General features: G+C 35.8%; 1 non-coding gene across 1 annotated transcript; it reads right to left on the bottom strand.

The window, feature by feature from the left end:
• Positions 1–723: 723 nt before the first annotated feature.
• On the bottom strand, positions 724–866 carry LOC127666377 (small nucleolar RNA SNORA48). Its single transcript, XR_007973597.1, has one exon. It is a non-coding gene; the product is annotated as a small nucleolar RNA SNORA48 (small nucleolar RNA).
• Positions 867–17599: the final 16733 nt, after the last annotated feature.

Below are 17599 nucleotides of genomic sequence, written 5' to 3'. Positions count from 1 at the left end.
ATGTTAGTTATCCCAAGTGTATGACTCTGTGGCTGTTTTCCTGACTGCCAGAGGTGAAAAGGAGAGTGTGTGGGGGCATCACCTCTGTGCCCATGCTGCCCTACAGCAGACAAGTGAGAGGTAAGCTCTCCCATAACTTATGCCCTTGGGGCTGGCTCACCTGCATACCTGCCACCTACAGGATAAGCTTGACTGTACTGCTTTGGCAAGGCTCAGGGCCTGATCTCTCAGGTACTTCCACCCAGTGAGAGATCAGGCCAGCTCTCCAGAGGACTGCATCCAGTGAGGTACAGAGTCTGTTATGCACAGCCCCTGGAAATCCATGTCTTGCCCTGTGGCTACTTCCAAAAAGGAAATTCCTATTTTCTCATGGTAATATGAGCCATGAACTTTGACGTCAACCCTTGCCAATGCACAGCCAGAGATTCAGACATGGCCTTCAGTGGCAGCTTGTACTGGGACCTCACCATGTCTTCAGGTCGTGGGGCTGGCCACTCACAACAGGCTACTCCTCTCCATCCTCCAGTCTCCAGTTCCATCTTTCTCCGCAATGCTCAAGCTGTTGCAGTTCTCTGTCTCTCCCATCTTACCACCACGTTTTTGCACACTATGATGGTGCCTGCTGCATGCGAGGCCCTGGGCAGCATGGCAGTCCAAACGTCTCTGTCCATCTTATTCCATTTGCACTGTGCTGCCTGGATTTAATTTAATTTGATTTGATTTTTATGAGCCTTAGGCATAAGGCAGCTTCAGCTACCAAGCCAGGCATCAAGCTAGGATGAGCAAAGGACGGCTATCAGCTCTGTCCCTGACTGATGTAAGATCAATTCCACCAACAAGGTCCCTCTTTGCCCATTGATGGGGCAGGGAGGTGGGTACTGGATTTTCGACTGGGATTAATATTCAATATTCAAATAACCAAGTCTTTTGTAACAAACATAAATCAATGATATACAAGGTGACATGAGTGAGAAGTGATAATAGTCATACAAATCAGATTTGCAATTAATTAATATTGGTAATTATCAAGCACACCTACCAGGTAAGCACTATTCACAGAATATATTTTTCTATTCATTTGAAAAATATGTATTTCTATGTCACTTTCAAACCAGCAAACATCTCTCATCACAAGATGACTTTTCTGGATACATTTTTATAAACCTCAGTTTTGTCTTTCTTTCATTTTTCCTGCTTTGTTAACTATCTTAAGAAAATCAATTTAAGGATCAAAGAGTTAATTTAGCTGAGGGTTTAATAGGCTATACCCTGAAAGTCCCTGCCTTCTTGACTTCCCCACACAGATAGAATAAAACCTAGAACTAAGAGCCATCTAAACCACTTCCACTTATTTTGCTTTTGACAAAGTGATTTTATTAGTGAGAGAAACAAGACAAAGAGAATTGTTAAGTTATGATTACTGTTTCCTGGTAAACTGCTCTCTTCAATTAATTGCAGTGTTATCTGCATTCTAGGATCTAAGCAATTTGGGATCATCTGGTGATACATCAACTGTTATGAACTGCTGTGAAAAATCTATTGATTTTCTCATAAAACTATACTTGCCTATCAAATAAGAAAAAAGCAAAAATATTCGTTGGCCATATGTACAGAAATAAAAGTTACTGGTTAAATTATGTTGTCCGTCCATCACCAAGCTCTCTTCACCAGGCATCTAACGAATGGATCCACGGCACTGCATCGTTACCTGATAGACAATAACTCTCTTTCTTTGTCCTCACTTCCTCCTTTGCATTATCAACTGTCCAACACAAGTGCTTTAGTATAGCAAAGAACATTATGATCCACTCATTAAAATCAATAGTATGAGTTGATACCCTAATAAATATTAAACATTGGAGGTCAGTGAAGAGTTGAGACATTTGTCAGTTAATTGGCCAGCTCTCATTCCCATCACTGCATTCTGCATGATATTCATCATCAGCCAGTATTTCTAAAACACCTCTAGTCTGCTCTTGGTTTCAATCAGCAGTAATTCTCCTACCAGCTTTAGGATAGAATCCACCAACCTTATCCCAGAATATGAACATTTCAAAATCTATTTCCAGTTTCACTTTTGCAGATAATACTGGCCACATATTATGGGAATAGTAAGCATTAGAAAAGTAGAAAGAAAGAAATGTACATTGAAAGCCATTGCTGTAGTTAAAGTGTTAATAAATATAATTTAATAAAATCATTTGCATCACCTTTGCCATTTTCATGCCATTAAGGCAGCTCTGAGAGATGAAATGTGTGCACCCTTAAGTCATAAAATTAGGTGCGCAGCCTATGAGTTGAACAAGTTTGGATCAAAGGTGAATTAAATAGGAGAAGCTGTAAAAGGACATAATTAGAAAAGTTGATATAGACAAAATAACACTTAAAAACAATTGTTTTATAAATTCAAAGTAAGAAAATAAACCAATTATAAGGATACATGTCTCTCAAGACTGTGTGTGTATATATAATGAACATTTAAATTGTTCTCGTATACCTATGATCGATGAAAAGAAAACTTAAACTAGACCAAACATTTTAATTTCTATATTTTTCCACTGTTTTTTTTTTTACTTATAGGCATGATAGAAAATATGGCTATATTAATGCTAAGAAATGAGGCTGGTCCCTTAGGATCACTTGTAAGATGATATTAATATAATAATTAGTGTGGCAAATGCTTGGATCAGAGAATTTCCACAATGTTTTCAGAGTCATTACCTAGAATATGGTTTAGTAGTACATCTCAGAATTCATCTCCATTTTAAACAGATGGGAACAATGTTAATATATAATACATATTATATGTAATATATTGAAAGATAGTTATTAGAATATTTTAATCAATATCCATTGATAGAGCTCATTCTACTAAATCAGAACTGAAATGCAATGAAGGATTATGAAAGTCCTATGAAATCTCTGTAACGGGTTGTTGTGACTGCAGAAATATAGACTTGAGGTAAAGATCCATGCCTCACTAACTGGACCAACATCTAGCAAAAGGGATTAGGGGATAAACTACCAGGAAAGAAAAGAAGAAGGAGAAGAAGGGAAGAAGAAGAGAATTAAATAAAGAAAATAGAAATGTTTTTACAAATATTCAAAATTATATAAAACATGCAATGAAGAAAGATTTTAGCAAAAAACTTTTGGCCAAAACAAGATCTCAAACATATTTCCCACAGACTTGCTGCTACGATTTTATATTCACCAAGTGCCCTGTAATCCAGGATGATTAGATTGCAGGTTTCAGGGACAATCTTTAGACAAAGGTTGACTATAAAACCAGTTAACTGCTTTTTCAATAATTACTGGCCTCTGGAGGAACATAATTGAAATATATGTATTTCTATCATCTTGGTTCACAGTGAAAACTGTTTTGTAGAATTGATAATTCAAGTAAAATCTCATAGTTAGGTCCCAGACAATGCTAAACTCAAATGTTTTAAAACAAATAAATCTACATGTATTGACAAATAAGACTGGCAATCACATCCAAGATTACAGTAATTTAGTAAAAAAAACATTTTTTTTGAAAAACAATAGGGTAATACACTAAAAATTAAACATAACAATTTCATATATTCCAATTTTATCATAAACCAAAAACTTGCTTATTGTCCAAATGAAGTAACTTCATTCTTGGGAACAATAACTTCGGGGCTGTGTAACAAGGAACCATTTACTTCACAGGTATAGGGTCAAAAGCAGTATAAATACATTCGCAGTATAAAAATGATCCTTAAAATTCTGTTGTTCTTCTTCTCCTCCTTCTTCTTCTTCTCCTTCTTCTTCTTCTCCTTCTCCTCCTCCTCCTTCTTCTTCTCTCTCCCTCTCTCTGTCTCTGTCTGTCTCTCTGTCTCTGTCTGTCTCTCTGTCTCTCTCCTCTCCTCTCTCTCTCTCTCTCTCTCTCTCTCTCTCTCTCTCTCTCTCTCTCTCTCTCTCTCCCTCTCTCCCTCCCTCCCTCTCTCTGTCTCTGTCTGTCTCTGTCTCCTCTCTCTCTCTCTCTCTCTCTCTCTCTCTCTCTCTCTCTCTCTCTCTCCTAACAGAATCTTGTATATTGATATTTTATAATTTGGGGAAGTATGAACTAGGCCTGCAGGTAGTCATTAAAAAGAAATCATCTCCAGCAATGGGTTGTGTGTCCTTCAATTTTCATTCTCAGCAAAATGGTGTCTAAGGCATAAATGAATATGATTGACTGAATGGAAAATGAACAGACACACATTGAAATGATGAGATCAGGTAAATAAGTTAAAAGAGTCAACCTTCTCAGGTAGAGCTACCATCATAAACCAGAGCTGCCCAAGCCTTTACTATCTGATGCTTCTCTTCTTCAGTTGTTCTGGGCATGTGACTTTCAGGCTGAAAAAAAAAATCACTGTTGAACTAGGTAGTGCTTGCAAGATGTTCTTTGAGCTTAGCAACTAAAATACCACAAATACAGAAATTATCCTCATCAGCGTTTCCTACTTAAAATAAAATGTGGCATTTTACATTATTTGAGATTACAGTTGTAATATTCAAGAAAATAACATTGGATTTTTATATTCTTTCAGTTTGAAATTTGGCTTTAATTTACAATAGAATAATATAGTAACTGAATCATTGACAGTAAGTTTTTCCAGTCTTTTTTAAATTGTTATTTATTTTATTTTTTATTTGATATATTTTATTTACTTTTCAAATGATTTCCCCTTTTCAGCCCCCCACTCCCCAAAAGTCACATAATCCCATTCCCTAAACATTGCATTGTAAATGTTTATTATGAAATATGAATACCTTTTTATTCTCCAAAATCAAGTACATAAAATGTGAACAATGTTTAAAAAGTTTTAGTTTGCTTGTTTGTTTTAAATAGCTGTTGGAGACATTTTTTTTCTGCCTGTGAAGTAGCAAACATTGTCCACTACCTTTGATGATCTTCCCTTTATTTAATCAGACTTTCATTTCCTTGTCAATTTTTAAAGAACTAATGTCTTACTGTTGTAAGGCAGAGGCTTCTGGGTCTGGAAATATACAGAAATAATATTTGAAACTTTTGCCAAGTTGTTGTATAAGGAGATTTGTTTAAGCCTTTGAAATTTTCTTACAGTATCAGAAAAGGTATTCATAAGCACATAATGTAAAACAGTTAAAAAGGAAAAAAAAAACCAAAGACCATCTAAAGCAGGGAGAGAAGTGTGGAATCCCCATCAAAGATCTGCATTTTGCAGACAAAATTAAGACTGAAAATATAGGTGTGGCTGTGTGTGTGTGTGTGTGTGTGTGTGTGTGTGTTGTAAGCTGTGGAAGTAAAAAGCCAGTAATGTTTACCTAATACTTTTCTGAATGTGTTTTACTGATAGTAAATATTTCTGAAAATGAAAGGGTTATCACAAACTGAAAAAGGACAGTTTGCTAGAGGAAACACATACATAAAAGAAGGCATGAGTGTCAGCTAATAACAAGTGACAGGAACAGGGTTAGACTGACTCCCTGAAAATGTGGTAGGAAGCATTCAAAGGGAGAGAACTGATGCAATGGCACTGAGTGTGTTTAAATATCCTGTGAGGTCATTTGCATTAATTTATTCGGGAAGAACAGGTTGACACATTTTTTTTTTCTAGGATGTTTACTTTCTTGACCATATATGGATAGTCGGCTCCTAGAGAAACCAACTCAAGAATTATTCCAGAAGTATTCTTACATGTAATTTATATTTCCCCTAATCAATACCAATTTTCAGTAATTAGCATTAGTTGTAGAATTTTAGACATTATCATTCATCTGATAAATGGAGCATATTTAATAGATGCAGTTAGCTAGGAAGACTCCACAAGGCTTATTTATTTTATATGAAAACCATTTAGGAAACTGACAAGCCCAAGGACTCTGTTTTCAGAGCACTATCAGCTGGGTGTTCGGATTAATGAAACTGTGCAGAGGCTTATATTGACCCACTTTGCTAGAATAAAAATATTTTGATCCAAGAAATCTTTAGCTTCTCATAAAACAAAAATATCATGAAATTATCTTTGTGCTGGTCCTCTTATAAAGGTCCAAACAGTGACACTCTCCTGTACCCAAAGCTGAGGGAACACTGCCTCGGAGAACATACAATCTTACAATCTTAAAGACTGTAAATGCCAGAGGATCAGGGAGTTTGATATGAAATTGTATCGCCTCATAATATCAGAAGCTACACCTATAATGTTTCACCAACATAACTTCTCAAGCATGAGCTGAACATGACCACCAGTAGACTTGCTAAAGTACATTGAGAAAAGACCAGAAAACTTCCGTTCCCTGAAAAGAACTACACACATCTAGAGAATGCTAAGATGAGAGAATTAGTCTTCCTCAGAAAAGAGCAGAACATTTGATGATCCAATTCCAAAATGATCAGGCTCCAAAACATGCATACACATAACATTATACAGACTAATTGGGTTGTATTTGGAACTATATATGTGTGTACGTATATACATATAATAAGATGTATGAAGAGGAGTATATGGATTTGAAGTGGGAGTATATGCTAGGGTTAGAGGGAAGGGAGAAATGTTCCAAATGTATTATAATTTCAAAAAAATGCTTCTCAAAACAGAAGGTGGAAAAGTTTTCAGAATGTGCAAGTAATGTAACAGAGTTCTTCCTAGTAAGGAGTCATATATATCACTGATTCTGATCTTATGCCTACTTTTACTTCAGAAGTGAGGCTTAGAGCCAGCGTCTAGCCATCATCACAAAGTCCTCACTATTTACTAAAAGAAACAGAAATCCTGTAAGACACCATAAGAATTTAGGTGTGTATGGCATAGGGGCTGTTCTCACAGAACACATCAAACATCATTTATGCCTCAGAAAGAAAAATGTTAGTGAGTATTGATTTCACATTGAATTTTAGGGATCAGAACAAAGTAAAGCCATTAAAACCTTCTGTCAGTCAATTCAGCAGGGGCAGAAATCTGTCAAGAGTGTTCGTTCATGGACACTGCAGGACTTCCCTGTGGCTGTTGTAATAAATTATTACAAGCCCGGTGGTTTAATGTGGTATAAGATATTCTCTCACAGTTCAGTCAGTGTGAAGTCTATGAGGAGGATCAATGGCTGAAGTTATCTGTGTTGTTACCAGGCTCCTTCCAGAGGCTCCAGAGAAACCCATTCTTATTTCTTTATGGAATTCAGATGTAGAGTTCTGTTACTTCTCCAACATTATGTCTGCCTACTGGCCACCCTGCTCCCGCCATGGTGATAATGGACTGACCCTCTAAAACTGTAAGCCAGCCACAACTAAATGCTTTCTTTTACTAGGAGTTGCTGTGGTCATGGTGTCTCTCCACAGTAACTAAGACATTGACGTGGTTCCTCACCTCAAGCTCTTCCAAGACACCTGCATTTGTGTTTGTGTGTGTGTGTGTGTGTGTGTATACCCCCAACCACAAACATGTCAACCTACGTACATACATACATACACACACACAAATGACAAGAACTCCCTCCTATAGGTTTACTTCTCAACCGCATCTAACTTGATTCCCTCAAGCTTGATGTCAGAATGATTCCAGTTACATTCCCTACTCCTTGTTGATGAATTGCAGCCTCATTCTGGGCACAGTTGAAATTTTCTTGTAACATAAATCTCAAAAGACAGTTTATCACACAGTGTGTTGCAAATCTTCCCAAAGATCAAAGCCTGGCTTTCCTAGATTGTTCACATGGTTGAAATGAAAACAGTCTGCTTCCAGCATCCAGCCTTGTGATCCTGACGGGAAGAGGAAGCAGTGTGGAAGAAACAGCTGTGCATCTGCAACAAGCGTAGACATCGCCTGTAAGTTTTTAAGTGGCGTTTTGCATTTGAAGTTTATATTAGTGAATAACTTGAGATAGTCGCATCTAATGGAGAAGCACAGCTTTGAAGATGAAAAGCCAACAGACTCGGGTCCATCCAAATCAAAGAAAGAAGTGAGTGAAGAGTTTTGGGAGGGACCAGATGAAGAGAACCAAAGCGTTCACAAATGAGGAAAATAAAAACCAGTTCTGACTGGAAGTCCAATAGGGCAACAGTTCCTTGGGTTGTTGGATAAAGTTAATTATACTGAGGAAGAAAATAAGACCCATATTAAAGTTTGCGATTAATGATAAATATTAAGTGAAAGGCATGCTAAGACGTGATATTTTTGTAGATACTCAGTTGGTGGGTCAAACTGGTTTGTTTTCTATAGAGAGAGAAAGAAAGCATGGAGTTAGGTGGGTAGGGAGGGCAGGAGTATCTGGGAGGACTGGGGGAGTGGGAACGGTAATCAGAATATACTACTGTATGAGAGCAAATTATTTTCAATAAAAATGGTAAAATAAAAAATAAGTTGAGACATACTTATGTTGACATAATAAGAATTTTTAAAATGCACTGGGTTTTCTATTTCTTTTGTTTTTGACAAATAGTGCTAAGTTGCCTCATATTTTATTTGTAAATTTGGACATTAAGTAAATGTAAGAAATTGCCTTGATTGCAGAACACAATGGGCTGTACACAACAGAGGTAGTCATTTTCCAGGTTAACTGTTACCACGTTTCTTGACTCATCTTGATTTGAAATCTTTTAAGACTTACATAGACTTTAAAATTCTGAGTTTGTCACATCACATATGCAAATACAAATGTTTACACATGTTTGATTGGCTGCTGCTTTGCTAACACAACCTGAAATATTTTTATGGCATCGCGGACCAAAAAAGAATTAGTAAGAATCAAACATAGCAACACAATTTAATCACTGAACTAAAAAATATGGTTGATCAACTAACCCTTCATTGATATCAAATGTAAACTCTACTGGGTGAAGTTACATGACTTAAGGCACAAGCCTACAATAAACACCTGAATCTTACAAGACTTAAAATACGGATTTGTATTCCACAATGAAGTTATTATTAAGCATATTATTTTGCCAATATGACTAATTTTCATGAAAATACAAATTGTCTTTTATGTTACCCATTGGTAGCCTATTCTAATATATAATACATAACATATGTTACATGTGTAACATACTATAATATATATTACACATATGTAATGCATAAATATATATCATATATATTTTATTATTACTTTTGTCTTTTAGAGAATTACAAATCTAAAGTTAGGCTTTCCCCCCATGTCTTTTTACTTGTTTTTTTTTTCTTTTCTTTTCTGTTTGTTTTATTGTGTGTCACCTTTAGGTTGACAGGAATCCAGTTTTTCTCATGTTTTTGAGATAAAAGACTTTCTGGAATTTCTCCTGTAAATATTCAGTGAGTGACAGGTATCATTTCTCTATATTAAAAATACCAAGGCAAATATCAAACTGTCTAGCAAGTCTGTTTAGTCTGTTACAAAATGCAAGGTCATGCAATAGACATAATAATCTCTCCCTCACAGTTGCACACCGTGAAAAGCCCATGACAAAGTCTACCTCGGAGTCTTTGTCTTCTGAGGACTCACCTTCTGGTTTAGAGAAGTTATTTTACTACTGTGTCCTCGTGCCAAAAGGGCAAAAGAGCTCTCAGCTCTGTCAGGGATCAGAGGTACAAAATGTGCATGTGTGTGCTTGCATGTGGGGGCTGAGAAAAATCTGAATCTCGGTGTCATTCTTCAGATGATCCCACATACCCCTCTCTTAAAAACAAAATATCATGTGGCAACACATCCCGCTTTTTAAAAGTTTGGGTCTGGGAATTGAATGGGCCCTCTTTCTTTTAGGAAAGTACTTTATGGTCTAAGATATGTCTCCTGACTTCTAAAGTCCCTTTAATTTAGATATTAATATGTTTCATAAGGAAATTAATTCCAGGATTCCTCCTCAACAAAAAGCTTTGTATAGTAATGCCGTCATACTAAGGTCTATTTATAAACTAGGAGGCAGAGGTCCAAACATATGCCACTCAGTGTCCCAGTATCATAGTTAATGAAAACACCACCATAATGTAAGTTAAATTTCAATTTCAATAGACATGTTTTTATACAATTCTTACAATTTAATTTATAGTCTATTGCAAAATTATGGACATTAACTATAATAGTCATGATAAGTCATCATGCTTTTTTAACATTAACCATACTCATATTAACATATTAAGATTAAATATCTGAAAGAAAAGATGAGGTACTCCAGGCACTGTTAATATTTTCTCTCTTTCTTCCTCCCCTTCCCCATCGCCCTCCCTGTTCTCCTTCCCCTTACCTTTCTGCTTCCGCTACCTTTCTAACACACACACATATGTACATATATATATGTATGTATATATATACATATATATATATAATATACATATTAAACTGTATAATAACTAGGATATACATGTGTTTGTGTGTGTATGTGTGTATGTGTGTGTGTGTGTGTATAATAACTTGGACATGGAAAAAAACAAATGGAAATTCACATGAATTGTCTTTTCTCAGTTGTCAACTGGTATCAAGAATTAGAAATATTTCTATTAGGCTTAATATTCACTGTTTCTACTATGTATTCATGGAAGACTGAAGCAAAAGCCAAGAAAGCTATGTAAAAATACACATACCTCATTGTTCTGTTTCTAAGATTACTAAATTGTACTTCACTAAAGTTTGTGGTGTGCATAAGAGATGGAGCATGAATACTGAATTAGTTAATGAAATGGTGGATAATATAACAAAGCAAAGGAAACACGCCTGGCGAATGTATTCATACTCTTTTGAACTTGTCTGTGCTTTCCAGTGTATGGTATTTTGTGTCATTTACTAGGACACTTGCCAATGGAAATAACCAGTATTTTCTTTTTTTCAATAAAAGTGATTAAAATGTTGTCAGCAATGGTTTTCAATTCTCAGGCAAATACAACCCATATTTGGTCTTTGAAAAACAAGGGCATTCATCTGATGGGCATTTCTCCCTTCCTCAGTAAATGTAAATAAAGCCTATCACCATTATCTCTGAGACAATGTCATTCACAAATCAAAATTCAAAGGGCACATTCATCTACTACATCTGGAATGCTAAGCTCTCATCATACCAGTGTTTCTAACGTGCTGTGACTATTCATAGTGAGAGAAACATTCTATATTTATGACATTCAATATGGGCCTGCTGAGATGTGTGAGCCTTTTTCTTGTCAATTTCTCCTTAGTAAATTATTTAAAGATAATAAACTTAGGAAACTACTGTTTATCTTTCAAGCTAAGAAGGGCAGTTCTTAGAATTTTGTAGCTTTGTTAAAGCAACAAGGGCAAAATAAACCAATGTCGAGGCCAAGATTATCCTAAACACCAGCATTTATTTTAGGTTAAATCAATGGAATTGCCAAATTTATCAAGGAGGATGATTACAGCCTGAGTATATTAATTTATCTGTATGTCATCTGTTTTATTGCTTATAAACGTATCCTGTATGGTATGGGTCACTGGTGTGACTCAAGTTTGGATGTGATCATTGAGGCAGTTAGATGTCTTAAACTAGTTTAATATAGAATTATTAGCACAGCATTTACAATGCAAAGTTAAACAAGTAATACAGCTTGCTATGGACATTTATAAATATCATTCATTCACTCAGTTCTTTAGGGAATGGCCAACCACTATACAATTTGGGAAATTTATAGACAACAGTTAAAAGGAAAGGTCAGATGTTCTGTCTGGTGAATCTTATGCTTTCAGAAGTTGAAATGTAAGTCTGATAAGTCAGAAAGAAAGGTGCATATGAGCTCTAAGTCCCCTTTAAACAATACTTTAGTGTCTAGGAAGATTCAACTTTGAAATCATTTGGGAAGAAATGATATTATGATCTTCCATGTTACATTCAACGACCCAAACCAGTCATTCTGCTTATTTCCAAAAGTTATATTTTTGTTCCTCTAATTCCCATAGCAGTTCTTTCTAAACTCTTGGATTGGAGATATAGTTCAGTTTGAGACATACTTCAGTTTGTAGAGTACGTGGTCTAGCAAGTGCAAAGCCCAGTGTTTAATTCCCCATGTCACATAAACCAGACAAAGGGAGTATGCCCATATTTCTAGCACTTGAGAGACAAGGCAAAAGGACCAGGAAACTAAGCTATCCTAGGCTGTCGAAAACACTGCCTCAAAAGAAGAGACAAAGAACAGACAAACCATCTTAAAAATCTACTCTGAAGTGGGTTCAGGAGTTTCAGGAAATCAACAATTCTTATATTTGGTAATATTTCATTAAACCTGATTTGAGCATTTGGTTTAATCAGCTAGCTACACATAAAGCTTAACTGATGTCCCAAAAGGCAAGTACTTAATACACATATACCATCCGCAACTACTATTTAGTTCACTTTCAAAATTTATTAAAACTAATATACATACACTCACACATGCACACACACACAAACACACACACTCGCATGCACATGCATGCATGCACACACACATATACATGTCTTTGTGAAGGATTTATAGAGTTCAGAATGAAAACAAAACAACAAAATGAGAGCAATGTTTCTGCTGACAGCCTACTCTTGGGCTGAAACACTTTTCTCACAGGGTGTTCTCACATGAATACATGCAAAAAATTCATGTGAAAATGTGTGTGTGTGTGTGTGTGTGTGTGTGTGTGTGTGTGTGTGTGTGTGTATTTGAAAGCAATTTCAATGTGCAGCACACTTTAAAACAACTAAACTGGGATTCTGGTACATTCTCAGAGCAGTAGACATGCTTTAGCACTAGAAGGTATTAATTTCTCAAAAGGATTTGCTATGGTCTGCTAGAGTAGGACAGACCTTAGCACTGACCAAGCCAGCAAGCAATTTCCACATTCCCCATGGGGAGATTTAAGCACAGTCAACAAGTAAGCTCAGTCATGGAAGACAAAAGTGAAAATAAGTTCCACTCAGCATTCAACTGCTTTTTCTTTCATAGTTTTTACTGAACTATAGAAAAGATTTGAGCTTTTAGATAAACAACTAATTTGCTAGTTGTTTGAAAGGCATAGGGGGATAATTTAATCACTAATTTTCTTTGTTTCTCACAAATTAGGGGATACTTATTTTCATATGTAACATTAACTGCTTATCTGAGTTAAAATTTGTTTGTGTGTGTGTGTGAGTGTGTTATGTGAGTGTGTTGTGTATGTTTATCTGTATACATGCATGTGACATGTAGATTTGTGCACATTTGCTCACGCATGGTGACCCAGAGGTCAAGGTAGGACATGTTCTTTTACTGAGCTCTGTCTGAATTTTTTTGAGACAAGTTGTCTCACTGAATGTGGAGTTCACCATTTCAGCCTGGCATGGCCAGCTACCTGAGAATCCTCCTGTCTCTGCCCCTTGAGTCCCTCCTCTCTGCAGTGCTGAGTTACAGGCTAGCACGCTACCACACCTAGTTTTTATGATAGCACCAGAGGTCCAAACTCATATCCTCAGAACTTTCAGAGATTTCACCCAATATGCTCTAGCCACAGACTAATGAGACACAATTTTCTAAAGGGTTTACATCATATTCTCTACAGAAACATTTGTGGAATACTTTCTTATTCTAGGACAAAGTTGTTAGAATTTTGAAATATCCAAATGATGTTTGGAATTACAACTCTTATGTTTAGTGGACAAAGATAAATAGTATGATTTTGAAGAAGATCCCGTATTTTGCAGTATAAATATTTACTCATTTTGAATAAGGTTGAAGTATTCATTTAAGAATAATGCCTGCTTTCTAACAGTAAATTTAGCAGTTTAGTGACAGATTCAAAGAAACTTTAAAACAGTATTTAGTGCAGAGCTGAGTGAATGCATCTACCATTAACTCATGTACTTTGATAAGACATAGATGTAAAATAAATCAAACAAACACATGTCTTTATGCTAACACATCTTGTCAACAACAAAAACTATAAAAGGACATAATTCAACTACCAAAGATTCTAGCATTAAGTTATAGGTAAGCCTTCTATAAGAACACAACTGTGATAAAATAAAATTTCCAATGCAGAATGTACACTATTTGTTTTCAGTCAAAGGCAATCAATCTCAAAACTCTCTTTATTAAAGACCAAATTGAGAAAAAATACCCTGACTATCCCACTTTCCTCTACTATATAGAATCTATCTTTAAGAGAAGTTCTATACTATTTCCTACACTTTATAAACATTGAGTAAAATGAACATTGAGGGTTTCATTTCTGTTTAGGGTCATAAAGAAAGAAAACAATCAGATTAATATGCCACAAAAGCCAATAATTGTAGAGCTTTGCTTCTTTGGCACTCATACCCTTTCCCAGCAATTTATTAATGAATACAATGGAGCTTCAGATACTTTTCAGATGATACACATGTAATATCTGCATAGTACACACCTTAGGATCTTGATCCAGGTCAAAGACAGAGTTAAGTGAGGAATGGGAGAAAATGGAGTTGTTGCGATAGATGTCAAGGGTCATGCTGCCTGTGCTAGGGAGCTAGAGGAGACCTAGCAAGGGTATGCCAATTATAGTTACATTTTCCATCTCTATAATATTAAAATGGATTGGAATGTGTATTTGGGTGACACATATGGAAAGGCATCTTGTTCTATTTCCTTATTCTTTCTGGTGGTGATTTTGAACAAAAGCCTAATGTGATGTCCCTTGTAGATTAGTAACTTTGAAAATAGACTATCAGCAAGGCATTTGAGAAAGGTGTAAATAAAATGATGTGGGTAAGCCTGTTACAATGAGGTTAGTCTCTAATCATTTACTAGATAGGAGAAGGAAGGTCAGGGTGTTTCTCTGATTAATTATGGATTGTAAAAGTTGTTTCATCTCTGCTTGTATGTGATAAAGAGACACAGAATCCCACAAATAAAAACATATAAATGAAATGCTTTACATTCTTTGGGACTGACTGGCATCAAAACATAGGAAATAATGTGTGCATTCCTGAAGACAATTGTTGCACATTAATACATACAGAATGAGAGATTCCTACTGTCATTAATTTGTCTAGCACCCACTTGCTAGGCACTAAAACCAGCAGGTCTTATTAATCGTTAGCTAATAGTTACTAAGTGGCATCATAAATCTCTTTCTTATCTGTTTCTGATTTCTCACATTTAAAACATTTACTTACAAGTTTCCAAGGTCAGCTCAGGAGGTAAAGTCACTCATCGGAATTGGACGATCCAAGTCTGTCACCAGAAGCCACATAGTAGAAAGAGAACGCACTCCTGCACCGTTCCCTCTAACCTACATACACCTGCTGTAGTACTAGCACGTACATAGTATACAAATATATAAGTGAGCACACATACATATGCATATATACAGACATGCACACTCACTAAATAGATAAATTTTAAACAAAATATGAACACAAAATATTTCCAGAGTTCACTTAATAAGTAACAGAATCCTGTAGTAGTTTGGGATAATTACACTATACATAAATTGAGTACAGTTTTTGTAAATCAGCAATGTGCTGATTACCTAGTGAAAATACTCTCAAAGATCTGACAATGGTTTCCATGGGTGACTATCACTGTATATTCTTTAAAGATCTCATCGTTCTGAAGGGGACCCTTCCTGAATGTATAGCATTCCATATAAGGACATTCTGATTGCCTGCCTGAGCTAGGGACTAAAATCAGAATTTCTTCTCTCAAAATGGAGTCAGGGTGAATTGCATATTTTTCATTCTCACAGGTTTATTTCTACATGACAGTGAGGGAACAGGTATATATCAGTAAATGATAATGGAGTCCACGAGAGTAGGCCTTAAAAGGGCCACGTGAGAAAGTTGGGGAGCAGAAAAAGTGGTTGAGCAGAGTGAGGGCGCCATGAAAGAGAAGGGTGGGGGCTTCTGTGGGAGAAGAAAACCCCAGGAAGGGGTAGGGGACTGGTACAAGGAAATGGGAATGTGGATCAACACAGTAAGAGATGGCTTGTAGGCTTTAATACTCCTCTCAAAAGCTCTATAGCAGGAATGTGGTCCCTAAGACTGACTTTAAAAGTCAGAGATAGTATCTGAGCATATGATCTCTTTGATATAGAATCTAGAGAGAGGAAAATCTTTGTGACTCCCTGGCTAGCCAGCCTAGCATATCTGTGAGCTTCAGTCTTCCACGAGAGACCCAGTCTCAAAAAGTAATGGTTACTTTTGGTGGCTCCTGAGGAAAGCCACTAAAGGTTGGCATCTGGCAACCATATGCACATATGTATACCTGCATCCTTCCCATGCACACATCCAGATATACAAATGCACAAAGAAGACATAACAATTCCTCAGTCTCACAACTGAACCCAATTCATAGTATGTTGATACAAAAAGAATAATAAACAACCCGCTGAGCCCTATTTTTTACCATTGGGTATTAAGAAAGCATGTCAGGGAGGGGGTGGGGACCAGAAATGGGGGCACAATTTGGAATGTAAATAAGTAAAATAATTCAATAAAACAAACAAATAATTAAACAAAAAATCATGTTCTTGGCTTTGAATACCAATGACTAATTAAAGCCAATCCAAAAAAGCAAAACAAACAAACAAACCAGAAGTATAAGCAAAAAGAGAAAATAATTAGGTGTTTGTGTCATTTAAATAGGTTAACATAAAGAAAGCTTACCTTTTTTTGAGATATTGAAATTACATAGTCTCTGTATTTAATGTCTGCAACTATTTGGACAAAGGCACGTTTTTTGTTTTATTTTGTAAATGAATTATTCATTTCTGACCAAAAACACATGTGGTATTCATTTGGATTTTTCATTTGGATTTTAAACCACATCCAAACAAGTTCCTTGAAAATACGTTATTAATGTTGACAGAGAACGCTCATCAATGAGAGAAGGCAGAGTCAAACAACACAGATAATATCTAAAAACAGCTCCAGGAATCTTTGAGAATGTGCAGAGAGTAAGGAATGCATGAACAGCATTGATTAAAAGTAGACTGAAATTATTTTATTCAATTAAAAAGATTCATAATTAGTTCATTTATCTGAATATCAAAGTGATATTAACATAAACTAGCTTAAAATAGGATAAAGATTTTGAAGCATTTAATTCAAATGTTAAACCTTCTAAATAGTTTTTTCCTGAAACAGAACACATTTTACAAAATTTATTAAATGAGAAAATCATTCTGTGCAAAAAAACAAATAAATTAAAATAAAATGCAGCCTTGAATCAACTGATTATGGTAAGTGTCACTTTTCAAAAGACTGCTTACTAATTTCATCATTGAACTGATTTTTTTTTATGTCTCCAAAAAAAAATGTGTGATTTTAGAATTATATTGTAGTTAGAGTACTACATTTTTAAAAAAGGCTTATAGACTTTTAATTTAGAAATGTTAGTTTAAGAGCTGAGAGACAAATAGATTTATTCAAAACTAATAGGTAAAATAAGGGAAATGTTAGTAAAGATTGGGAGGGAGGAAGAAAAAGAAAAGAAAGGAGAAAGGAAGAACAGAAGGAAGAGAGAAAGGAGAGAGGGAAGGAGGAAGGAGAGAGAAAAGGAGGAAGAAAGGAAAGAAGATGGAATATAGGGAAGGAGAGAAGGAAGGAGGGAATAAGGGGAGGGAGGAAAGAGGAAGAAGGGAAGACAGAGGAAGAAAGGAAGGGAATAAAGAGGAATGGAGGGAAGAAGGAAGTTCAGAGGAG

This window comes from Apodemus sylvaticus, chromosome 15 (assembly GCF_947179515.1).
Source record: "Apodemus sylvaticus chromosome 15, mApoSyl1.1, whole genome shotgun sequence".
NCBI classification, from domain to species: domain Eukaryota; kingdom Metazoa; phylum Chordata; class Mammalia; order Rodentia; family Muridae; genus Apodemus; species Apodemus sylvaticus.
The sequence above is the reverse complement of the archived record's forward strand: the minus strand, read 5'-3'. Positions and strand labels throughout refer to the sequence as shown.